The sequence below is a fragment of the Platalea leucorodia genome (genome assembly GCF_965183815.1).
Source record: "Platalea leucorodia genome assembly, contig: HAP1_HAP1_SCAFFOLD_118, whole genome shotgun sequence".
Classification (NCBI taxonomy): Eukaryota; Metazoa; Chordata; class Aves; order Pelecaniformes; family Threskiornithidae; genus Platalea; species Platalea leucorodia.
This window is the reverse complement of record NW_028121417.1, coordinates 253,408-264,827: the sequence shown is the minus strand read 5'-3', so window position 1 is coordinate 264,827 and position 11,420 is coordinate 253,408. Positions and strand designations below refer to the sequence as shown.

The 11,420-nt window shown below is 54.9% G+C and overlaps 1 pseudogene across 1 annotated transcript; it reads right to left on the bottom strand.

Annotated features, from left to right (window-relative positions):
• Positions 1 to 510: 510 nt before the first annotated feature.
• Positions 511 to 4,741, bottom strand: LOC309603511 (olfactory receptor 14A16-like; annotated as a pseudogene). The gene is made up of 2 exons: positions 4,637 to 4,741; positions 511 to 1,456 (listed from the first exon to the last, which is right to left on the bottom strand). The product of its transcript is annotated as an olfactory receptor 14A16-like (transcript).
• Between the last annotated feature and the right edge of the window lie 6,679 nt (positions 4,742 to 11,420).

The window sequence follows — 11,420 nt, the reverse complement described above, 5'->3', positions numbered from 1 at the left end:
TCTCCTCTCCTCACCTCTCCAAATTCTTTTCTAGGGAGTCTGGTATATGCCATCACTCCTGTCATACATGAAGAAACCTGAGGAGAGAATGGGAGCTCATGGGCCATCTCCTCTCCCATTGGACACCAAAAAGAGAGCTTTTAAATCCAGAGTATTTGGCTCAGTGGAATGAAATAGTAACATGACCTTTAACTCCCAAAACATTGAGAACACGAGGAGAACAGACATCTTAAAAGACAAATTCCTTGGATATTATCTTGGAAATACCTTTGGAGGAAGAGCCCGGCCTTCAGGCACTGGACCTGGGAGATGCCATTTTATTGAAGAGCTGCTATCTGACAGGCCACATCTGATACAGTATGGTAAAAGGGTCAGACACAATAAGATCAAGCCTCAAGACAAGTAGTATAAACCCACAAAATTCTCTATATTTTGGATTATCACAAGAGGAAAAGGTAGACTGGTGGACTAAGATAAACTGTGGGAAATGTGCATAGAAAGGTAGGCAGGTTATTGTCTGTGAAATAGCGCCCATTGGGCAAGTTTAGATAGGGCATCCTTGAGCTCCTTATTCCTCATGCTGTAGATGAGGGGGTTCACTGCTGGAGGAAACACTGAGTACAGAAATGATACCACCAGATTTAGAACTGGGAAGGAAATGGAGGGGGGGTTTCAGATAGGCAAAAATGCCAGTGCTGATAAACAGGGAGACCATGGCCAGGTGAGGGAGGCACATGGCAAAGGCTTTGTGCCGTCCCTGCTCAGAGGGGATCCTCAGCACGGCCCTGAAGATCTGCACATAGGACACCACAAGGAAAACAAAACAACCAAATGCTAAACAGGCACTAACCAGAAGAAGTCCCACTTCCCTGAGGTAGGCATGTGAGCAGGAGAGCTTGAGGATCTGGGGGATTTCACAGAAGAACTGCTCCAGGACATTGCCTTGGCAGAGGGGTAGGGAAAATGTATTGGCAGTGTGCAGCACAGCATAGAGAAACCCAGTGCCCCAGGCAGCTGCTGCCATGTGGACACAAGCTCTGCTGCCCAGGAGGGTCCCGTAGTGCAGGGGTTTGCAGATGGCCACATAGCGGTCGTAGGCCATAACAGTGAGAAGACAATATTCTCCTCCAATGAAGAAAAGAAAGAAAAAGACCTGTGCAGCACATCCCAAGTAGGAGATGTCCCTGGTGTCCCACAGGGAACTGGCCATGGCTTTGGGGAGAGTGGTGGAGATGGAGGCCAGGTCTATGAGGGAGAGGTTGAGGAGGAAGAAGTACATGGGGGTGTGGAGGCGGTGGTCACAGGCTATGGCGGTGATGATGAGGCCGTTGCCCAGGAGGGCAGCCAGGTAGATGGCCAGGAAGAGGCAGAAGTGCAAGAGCTGCAGCTCCCATGTGTCTGCAAATGCCAGGAGGAGGAACTCGTTCATGGAGCTGCCATTGGACGTTTGCTGCTTCTGGGCATGGAAACTGCCAAAGGAGATAAACCAGAAAAATTCAGAGAAGCTTCTCTGAGCAAAATTTAATTCATTCATTGTGAACTACCTAAGGGTGCTTTTCTTTCCTGGGGGGCTGTAACACATCTCGAAGGCTTCAGCTGTGGTTTGTGCTGGCTGAGTGTGCTGTGCAGAGCCGTGCCCTCTCCCCAGGGGCTCCTGAAGGGTCAGCCCTGCTTTCCAGCAATGACCCATGGAGGCAGCAACAGCCCAGGGTGTTTGGAGGGAGGCTTCCTGGGGAGGGGTTCCCTGTGCTGCACTAGAGCAGAGGGTGAAAAGCCCAGAAGGACGCTTTCTTCCCCAGAGGAAGGTGGGAGATGAGGTGCAGCAAATGGGTCTCGTTACACTGTGTTTTAGTATTCAGACACCCCCATCCCACTTGGGAAATGGTCTTGGACGGGGTCACATTCCCCTGTTGCCCCATTGCTCTCAGTGCAAACCTCCGCCAGTGCTCCCATGCAGGAGGGCTGCTCTGTCCATCAGCCTGGTGCCCAGCTGCTCTGGGCTTGCACCGCTCTCAGCTGCAGGAGGGCTGCACCCAGAGGTTGCTCTGCAAAGGACACTGGCCTGTCCTGGGAGCAGAGGGGCCCTGTGCCAGGTGCAGAGTTCAAAACACCTCTCCTTTCCAGCACAGCTCTGCAGAGTGTGAGGAAGAGGACAGGACAAGGATGCTGATTGGCATGGGCAGATCGGGTGCTCTCAGACATCTCCAAGGTCCTACAGGAGAGCTGTGCCCTTCTGGAGGGATGTTCACAGCCCCACAGCACTCCCTGGCCAGAGCAGTCGCTTGCAGCCCCTTTGCCCTGCAGAGGGAAGCGGCCACGTGTCAGGAGAGATGCCCCTCTGCTGTGCCAGAGCTCTGGCTGCAGAGGAGGCAGCTCCTGCCCTGGACCACACAGCCTTGAGGGCAGAGGCTGTGCTGGGTGGGAGACGAGAGCAGGGGTCTTGCGCAGAGGCAGGTGTCTGCATTGGAGGGGATGACAGGGAGCTTCCCAACTTCTCCCTCCCATGCCATTTGGGGTTGGAGGTTCCTAGAGCTCCCTGCCCATGTGTCCGCTGCCTGGAGCTATCCCTGCCGGGAACTGTTGCTCTGCCCTCCAGTTTTTCCCTGTCAGGGATCACAGACCCCATCACCCACTCCTGTCTGCTCAGCTCTGACCTCAAGAAACCTCCCAGCTCCAGGCACTCTCTAGAGGTACTCCCCGCTTGCAGGCAGGAAGGAGCAGGTCAGAGAAACCCTGCTGAGGCCAGCAAAGGTGGTGCTGGTGCTCTCTGGAGGGAGAGGAGTGGATGCAAGCAGTTGCCTTGCCTCCTACCAGACCTCCTGATCTCTCAGGGTGGCAGCTCAGGACTCTCAGGCTCCTTCTCCAAACGCAGCAGCGCCTTTTCCCCTTTTCCTGAAACAGCAGGAAACTGAAAGCACAGCCTCAGGAAAGCTCTTTAGCTTTCAGGTATCCCCTGCCTTGCTCTTCCTCTGCAAAAGTCCCCTCTGAAATGCCCTGGGCAGCTCTGGCTGCACACCCTGCCTTCACCCCTTCCCCCTGGTCTAACATGAGCCCCTGGGCTGGGAGGCCTCCTCACAGACCCTGCAGGCTGGAGGCTATGAACGCTTTCGGAGACCCTTCCCGCAACGGCAGCTGCATTGCCCTGCACCAAGAGACTTACCGTGGCAAGGGCTGCAAAGGTTTCTTCCCTTGCAGCTCTCCTCTCTCCTCCCACTCCAGGCTGCCTTAAATCGCGCTCTGCCCTACTCCTTTGCCCAGAGCCCTGCTGCGCTTGGCAGAGGAGTTGCTCCTTGGCAGAGCTGTCTCTCTGCACTGCTGCCTGCTTACCAGGAGCTCCCTCCACCCCAGGAGCCTGTCTCAGCCCCGGAGGAGGGGACCTGCCCAAGACGTCACTTTCTCTGCCCCCCACCCCACTCGGCGCTCCCTCCAGGGGTCCCTGGGGCTCTCCAGGAACCTGCTTGGGAAGAGACTGAAGGAATCACCGCTGTTGCCTGTCTCACCTCTGCAGAGACGTTTCTTTGCAACAGTGGCCTTGCTGCTCTCCGAGACACAGTTAGGTCTGCGAATCCCCCTTCCTTGGCCCATCATGAGACAGGACACCTGGACACTGCCAGGGAGGCATCTCCTTTAGCCATGCTGAGGGAAGGCAATCAGCTGAGTCAGTGGAGGCATCTCATGCTGGATTTGTAGTGGTGGGGCTGGAAGGGACCTCAGCTCCCTCCCATGCCTGCCACAAACCCCCAGGAGGTGGGATTCCTCTTGCTTCTGTCATGGCGTCTGTTAGAAATAGGCACCTGCACTCCTTTCCTACAGTCCCATGGTCATGCCCCTGTCACTCCCGAAACACAGATGGGTTCTGCCCCTATATAGCTTGATGGCATTAGGGTACACTGTGTACTCTCATTTTCTACGGTCCCAATGTCAGTGATGGAGATGGAGACCAGGATTTGACACACAAGCCCCTTGTGACATTTGAGGTACCAGATGTAGTCCACGATAATGGAGCAGTACTGAGAGACTGGGAAACATCTGGGGGCATCATCCTGCAGCCTGGTGCGGATGCCAGCCGAAATGACAGCAGATGCCCACATTTAGGACATCACCACCCGTCCCTACTCACGCTGTTCAGGGCCACCCATAGAAGTGTTCAGCTGAGCAAATGCAGTTCTGTGCCCGAAGGAGAGTGAAGTCTCTCTCTTTCTCCCCTCCTTTAGCTGTATTGACCAGCTCTGCACTGTCTGTAACAAGAGTTGTCTCACACATCCCCATGGAGCCCGACCTAATGCAGGGCAGCTGCTCACGGAATGGCCAAATACAGGCCTGTAGGGCTCTGTGAGACACCAAGGCTCTCCACCAAACCTGCCTGTGGCTGGCAGGGACAGCACAGGACCTGCAGGAAAGCCACGTCCCCTCAGAGCGGGTGCGTGACAGACACCCCAGGCGGCATCTCCGATTCCTTCGGTGCTTGTGTGCAAGTGACTGATCCCCACCCCTGCAGTGAGGCCAGCCCTGTCCCATCTCTATCCGGTAGATTCAAGGCACTGCATGAAGAAGCAGCACATTGCACTGGGGTCTCCACTTGTGGGCCTACGTTCTCCCCTTCTTCTGGTTCTCCTCTCCCCCATCTTTTACTCACTCTCTTGATGATACACTCTTCAAAGAGTCCAATGAATCTAGAGGTCAAGAGCTTGGGTGAGCCCTTGTGGGTGAGGATCGGAGGAGAGGCCAGTTTGGGCGACATCGTGGCGGGATATAAAGAACCTGCAAAGAAGGGGAGGAGGTGGACAAGCTCTTACTTAAGCAACTCAAGGAAGTCTCCAGATCAGTGACCTGGGGCTCTTTCTGGGGATTTTAATGACCCTGACATTCATTGGAGAGGGAAGACAGCATTGTGAAAAGAGACCAATAGGTTTCTGGAGGATGTTGGAGCAATTGCTTAGGAAAGCCACCAGCTGGACCAACATAGACGATGCTCACCTGGCTCAGGTCCTTGCAGACCATGAGGATCTGGTGAGGGATGTGAAAACCAGTGTCATCCTTGGCTGTAGTGTCCATGAAATAGGGGGGTGCAGCTCTTGAGCAGCCTGAGGAAGGAGAGGAGCAGAGTGCAGGTGTCAGATGTCAGAGGGGAAGACTTTGGCCTGTTCAGGGGGCTTTTAGTGGGGATCCTGTGGGCAGCAGTGAGGGGCAGCACAACTCAGTACAGCTGGTCTTCAATGACAGAATCTCTCACAAAGAGCAGGGGTGAGTCCATAGCTGACAAGACCAGCTTGGGTGAAGAGGAAACTCATGAGGAAGTTCCATAGACAGTAGAAGCAGAGAGGAGGTGGATGCAGACGCTCGCTTGAGATGGAGGAATTTAGAAATAGGCTTTAGGAAACCCACAGCTTCCCTAGAGATGACCCTTGCCAGGGAGTCCAAGGATAAAACTAAACTAAAACTGAACCAAATATTCTTCCTCATAGGTGGAGAAAGGGCAATGGGGCCATGATGGAGTCCCACATACCTATGGAATGGGGAACATTTCCAGTCCTTAGGCAAATCTCTTCCCTCTCTCTCATGACCTGCATAGTGTTTGTGCTTGAGAAAAACCCTCATCATCATGCACGTGGTGGCAAACCAGCATCCGCACACCCTCATGGGCTTCTTCTTGGGCCATTTGTCTTCCCTGGAGATCTTCTACAGACCCACCACCCTGCCCCAGCTGATGGCCAGCTGCGTGACTGGGGACAGCACCATCTCTGCTCATCACGGTGCTAGTATTGTTTCCTGCACCTTTTGCATGCACTGAGTGTTTACTACCCGTGACCACACCCTACGATCAGTACTGGGCTGTGTGCCACCCCCTGCTCTCTACAAGACTCATGAACCGGCAGGTCTGTCTCCAGAGGGCAGCTGCCCCTTCGCTAGGGGCATTTCTGTCATCTACAGTCATAATGTCAGTCGTGTCCCAGATACAGTTGTGTGGCCCCAGGGGAGCGGACCACTTCTTCTGTGATTTCACCCCATTGCTGGAGCTCTCACACAGTGACACTGTGACACTCGTGCTCTTTGCTCTCATAACCTGCTTTCTAGACCCCATCCTCCCCTTCCTGCTCACATGGTCATCCTGTGTGCATCAGAGATGCCTCCCCGGGGCAGCTCTCCCATCCAGCGTGGGCAGGCAGAAAGCCTTCTCCACCTGCTCCTCTCACCTCACTGGTGCCACTGTTTTCTATGACACCCTCGGCCTTGGGGGTGTGATGCCCAGAACAGCCCTCCTGAGACAGTTTGACAAAGCCCTTTTTCTCCACCATCCTCACATCCCTCTTCAATCCCTTCATCTAAGCCTGTGGACTAGAAAGGTTGGGGGGCACTGAGAAAAATGCTCAGGGAAGCTGTGAGCTGCGCAGGGAAACCATTGGAGCTGTGGGCCTGCAGGAAGAAATCACTTCTGGCTCTCTTCTGAGCCAGCCCAGAGGGCCTGGACTGGTGTGTGCTGTGTCCTGGGCACTCCCCTGCAAGGGTGGGATATGAAGAAGGCTTTTGGTGTGGGAAGGAGCAGAGAGGTGCTGGTGGAGCTGGCTGGTGGAGCTGGCTGGTATCATCATGAGATCTCTCTCAAACATCTTGGAAGGGGCAGAGAGATCAGGGAGGTTGCAAGGTCCTCAGAAAAGGCAAATATCAAAGCCATCTTCAAGAAGGGCAAGAAGGAGGACCGGGCGTGTTACAGGTTGGTCAGCTTCACCTAGGTTCCTGGGATGGTGACAGGGCAAATGCTCTTGCAGCTATCTCCATCACTTGAAGGACAAGAAAAGGATTGCTGAACCCACGTGGGAGGGGAAAGAAGGGCATGCTGTGTACCTGGACTTTTGCAAGTCCTTGCATGTGGTTTCCCATGGCCTCCCCAGAGCAGATTGTTGACATCTGGACTGAAGAAGTGGATGATGCGGTGGGTGGGAAGTTGGCTGGACGATCAGGAACAAATCTGTCAGTGGTACAAAGTCCTCCGAGGAGCCAGATACTAGCAGCATCCCTCAGGGATCAGCAAAATTTCTTTAAAAAGTCACGAAAAGCTGGAAATTAAGACTTTTTCAGCTATTACATAGATTTCTTTTTCTGAACTCCTTCCAGTACAGGCTGGAACCAGTCCCAGTACAAACTGGATCCCTTTAACCTCTCTCAGTACAGCGTGGGCCCTGTCTCAGTACAAACTGGTTCCCTTTAATGCCCTGCAGCAGAGACTGGGCCCTGTCCCATTATAAAATTCATGCCCTGATCCCCTCCCAGTACAGACTGGCCCCCCCCTCCCAGTACAAGGAGGATCCCCTGAACTCCTTCCAGTACAGACTGGGACCAGTCCCAGTACAAACTGGAACCCTTTAACCCCTCTCAGTACAGACTGACCCCCCTCCAAGCAGAACCTGGGTCCATTTAACCACTCCCAGTAAAGACTGGGCCCTGTCACATTATAAACTGGATCCTGTTAACCCCTCATAGTACAGAATGGACCCCATCTGAGTCCAAACTGGTTCCCTTTAACCCCTCCCAGTACAGACTGGGCCCTGTCACATTATAAACTGCATCCCCTGACCCCCTCCCAGTACAGACTGGGCCCCCTCCCAGTACAAACCTGATCACTTTACCTCTCCCAGTACAGACTGGGCCCCCTCCCAGTACAAAGTGGATCCTTCAAACACCTCCCAGTAGAGAATGGGGCCTCTCCCAGTGCAAACTGGACACATTTAATACCTGCCAGTACAGACTGGGCCCTGTCCCAGTACAAACTGGTTCCTTTTAACCCCTGCCAGTACACACTGAGCCCCCTTCCAGTACAAGCTGGATCCATTTAATGCCTCCCAGCACAGACTTTGCCCTGTCCCAGTAGAAACTGGATCCCTTGGTCCCCTTCCCAGCACAGACTGGGCCTCATCCCAGAACAAACTGGATCCGTTTAACACTGCCCAGGTCAGACTGGGCCCTGTCCCAGTACAAACTGCATCCTTTTATCCTTTTCCATTACAGACTGGGCACGTCCTAGTACAAAATGGATCCCATGATCCCTTCCCAGTACAGGCTCTGTCCCGTCACAGTCCAACCTGGATCCCTTTAACTCCTGCCAGTACAGACTGGGCCCCGTCCCTGATCTCTTTAACCTTATAGACTGGGTCTCATCCCTGTACAGACCCCTAACTGCCCCCCAGACCCCTAAGGGCCCCCTTGGACCCCTAAGTGCAACCTTGGCACCCCTAAGTGCGTCCATTGGCCATACCCCTCCCTCCCTTCCCTCCACTATGCCATGCCCCATGTGGCCTCTGGCCCCAGCTGCAGCCCTGCTTCTTGACCTTCACCTTGCTGTGGGCCAGCCCCACCTCCCCCAGTGCCTTCAGCCCTTGGCTGAGACTCCCCCTCACCTCATCCAGCCTTCCTTGGAGGGAAGCCTCTGCCCAGGTCTTCACCTGAGCTTGGGTGGGCTCAAGGCTTGTCCTCCTCAGGTGGTGCCAGGTGGCCATTAGATCTTTAGAAGGTCTCAAGCTCAACCTTGGGTGTTGACTGAGAAGACAACCCCTCCAGTGGAGACATCAGAAATCCTGAGATAGCTTCAAGGTCAAATCCAAGAGGAAGAAGAGAGGTTGTAGGTGCTGGAGATCATCTAGTCAAAGCCCACCTTAGAGTGGAGACCACCCCTGGAGATAGATACCCAATGCACAAGTGGTGTCCCTCAGGGGTCCATCCTGGGACCAGTACTGTTTAATGTCTTTATCAAGGACACGAACAGTGCAACTGAGTGCAAGTTTTGAGATGCCACCAAGCTGAGTGGTGCAGGTGACACTCCCGAGGGACAGGTTGCCATCCAGAGGGACCTGGACAAGCTTGAGAAGGGGGCCTGTGTGAACCTTATGAGATTCAACAAGGCCAAGTGCAAGGTCCTGCACCTGGGTGGGGGCAACTCCCAGTATCAGTACAGGCTGGGGGATGAAGGGATTGAGAGCAGCCCTGAGGAGAAGGACTTGGGGGGACTGGTAGATGAAAAGCTGGACATGAGCCGGCAATGTGCTCTCTCAGCCCAGAAAGCCAACTGTATCCTGGGCTGCATCAAAAGAAGTGTGGCCAGCAGGTCGAGGGAGGGGATTCTGCCCCTCTACTCTGCTCTGGTGACACCCTACATGGAGTCCTGCGTCCAGCTCTGGAGTCCTCAGCACAGGAAGGACATGGACCTGTTGGAGCGGGTCCAGAGGAGGCCACACAAATGATCCGAGGGATGGAACACCTCTGCTATGAGGAAAGACTGAAAAAGCTGGGGGTGTTCAGCCTGGAGAAAAGAAGGCTGCAGTAGGAGGGTAGATTTAGATTGAACACAAGGAAAAATTTTTCACAGTGAGGGAAGTGAAACACTTGAATGCATTTCCCAGAGAGGTGGTAGATGCCCCATCTTTGGAAACGTTCAAGGACAGGCTAGATGGGTCTCTGAGCAACCTGATCCGGTTGTAGAAGTCCCTGCCCATTGCAGGGGGGTTTAACTAGATGACCTTTAAAGGTCCCTTCCCACCCAAACCATTCTATGATTCTATGATTCTATAAATGCTATGACCAGGATTAGAGGGGGCCCTGCCTCCAGCCAGGTGGAGGAATGGGACAACAGGGTTTACGGGACTGTGTGGATTCGATGGCCTGGAACAGGAGACCCGCAGGATTATAAGGCTCTAATGGACACCAGTAAACAGTGTACCCTCATGCCATCAAGCTATAAAGGAGCAGAACCCATCTGTGTTTCTGGAGTGACAGGGGCATGACCATGGGACTGTAGGAAAGGAGTGCAGGTGCCTATTCCTAACAGACACCATGACTGAAGCAAGAGGAATCCCACCTCCTGGGGGTTTGTGGCAGGCATGGGAGGCAGCTGAGGTCCCTTCCAGCCCCACCACTACAAATCCAGCATGAGATGCCTCCACTGACTCAGCTGATTGCCTTCCCTCAGCATGGCTAAAGGAGATGCCTCCCTGGCAGTGTCCAGGTGTCCTGTCTCATGATGGGCCAAGGAAGGGGGATTCGCAGACCTAACTGTGTCTCGGAGAGCAGCAAGGCCACTGCTGCAAAGAAACGTCTCTGCAGAGGTGAGACAGGCAACAGTGGTGATTCCTTCAGTCTCTTCCCAAGCAGGTTCCTGGAGAGCCCCAGGGACACCTGGAGGGAGCGCCGAGTGGGGTGGGGGCAGAGACAGTGACGTCTTGGGCAGGTCCCCTCCTCCGGGGCTGAGACAGGCTCCTGGGGTGGAGGGAGCTCCTGGTAAGCAGGCAGCAGTGCAGAGAGACAGCTCTGCCGAGGAGCAACTCCTCTGCCAAGCGCAGCAGGGCTCTGGGCAAAGGAGTAGGGCAGAGCACGATTTAAGGCAGCCTGGAGTGGGAGGAGAGAGGAGAGCTGCAAGGGAAGAAACCTTTGCAGCCCTTGACACGGTGAGTCTCTTGGTGCAGGGCAATGCAGCTGCCCTTGCGGGAAGGGTCTCCGAAAGCGTTCATAGGCTCCAGCCTGCAGGGTCTGTGAGGAGGCCTCCCAGCCCAGGGGCTCATGTTAGACCAGGGGGAAGGGGTGAAGGCAGGCTGTGCAGCCAGAGCTGCCCAGGGCATTTCAGAGGGGACTTTTGCAGAGGAAGAGCAAGGCAGGGGATCCCTGAAAGCTAAAGAGCTTTCCTGAGGCTGTGCTTTCAGTTTCCTGCTGTTTCAGGACAAAGGGGAAAAGGCGCTGCTGCGTTTGGAGGGGGAGCCTGAGAGTCCCGAGCTGCCACCCTGAGAGATCAGGAGGTCTGGTAGGAGGCAAGGCAACTGCTTGCATCCACTCCTCTACCTCCAGAGAGCACCAGCACCACCTTTGCTGGCCTCAGCAGGGTTTCTCTGACCTGCTCCTTCCTGCCTGCAAGCGGGGAGTACCTCTAGAGAGTGCCTGGAGCTGGGAGGTTTCTTGAGGTCAGAGCTGAGCAGACAGGAGTGGGTGATGGGGTATGGGGTCTGTGATCCCTGACAGGGAAAAACTGGAGGGCAGAGCAACAGTTCCCGGGAGGGGTAGCTCCAGGCAGCAGAGACATGGGCAGAGAGCTCTAGGAACCTCCAACCCCAAATGGCATGGGAGGGAGAAGTTGGGAAGCTCCCTGTCATCCCCTCCAATGCAGACACCTGCCTCTGCGCAAGACCCCTGCTCTCGTCTCCCACCCAGCACAGCCTCTGCCCTCAAGGCCGTGTGGTCCAGGGCAGGAGGTGCCTCCTCTGCAGCCAGAGCTCTGGCACAGCAGAGGGGCATCTCTCCTGACACGTGGCCGCTTCCCTCTGCAGGGCAAAGGGGCTGCGAGCGACTGCCCGGGGCTTTTGCTAACTGGGAGGTGCTGTGCTCTGCTGGGTAAGGAGAAGGCTTTCCTGAGTGCCCAGCCACCTCTCCTCTCCTTGCTTCCC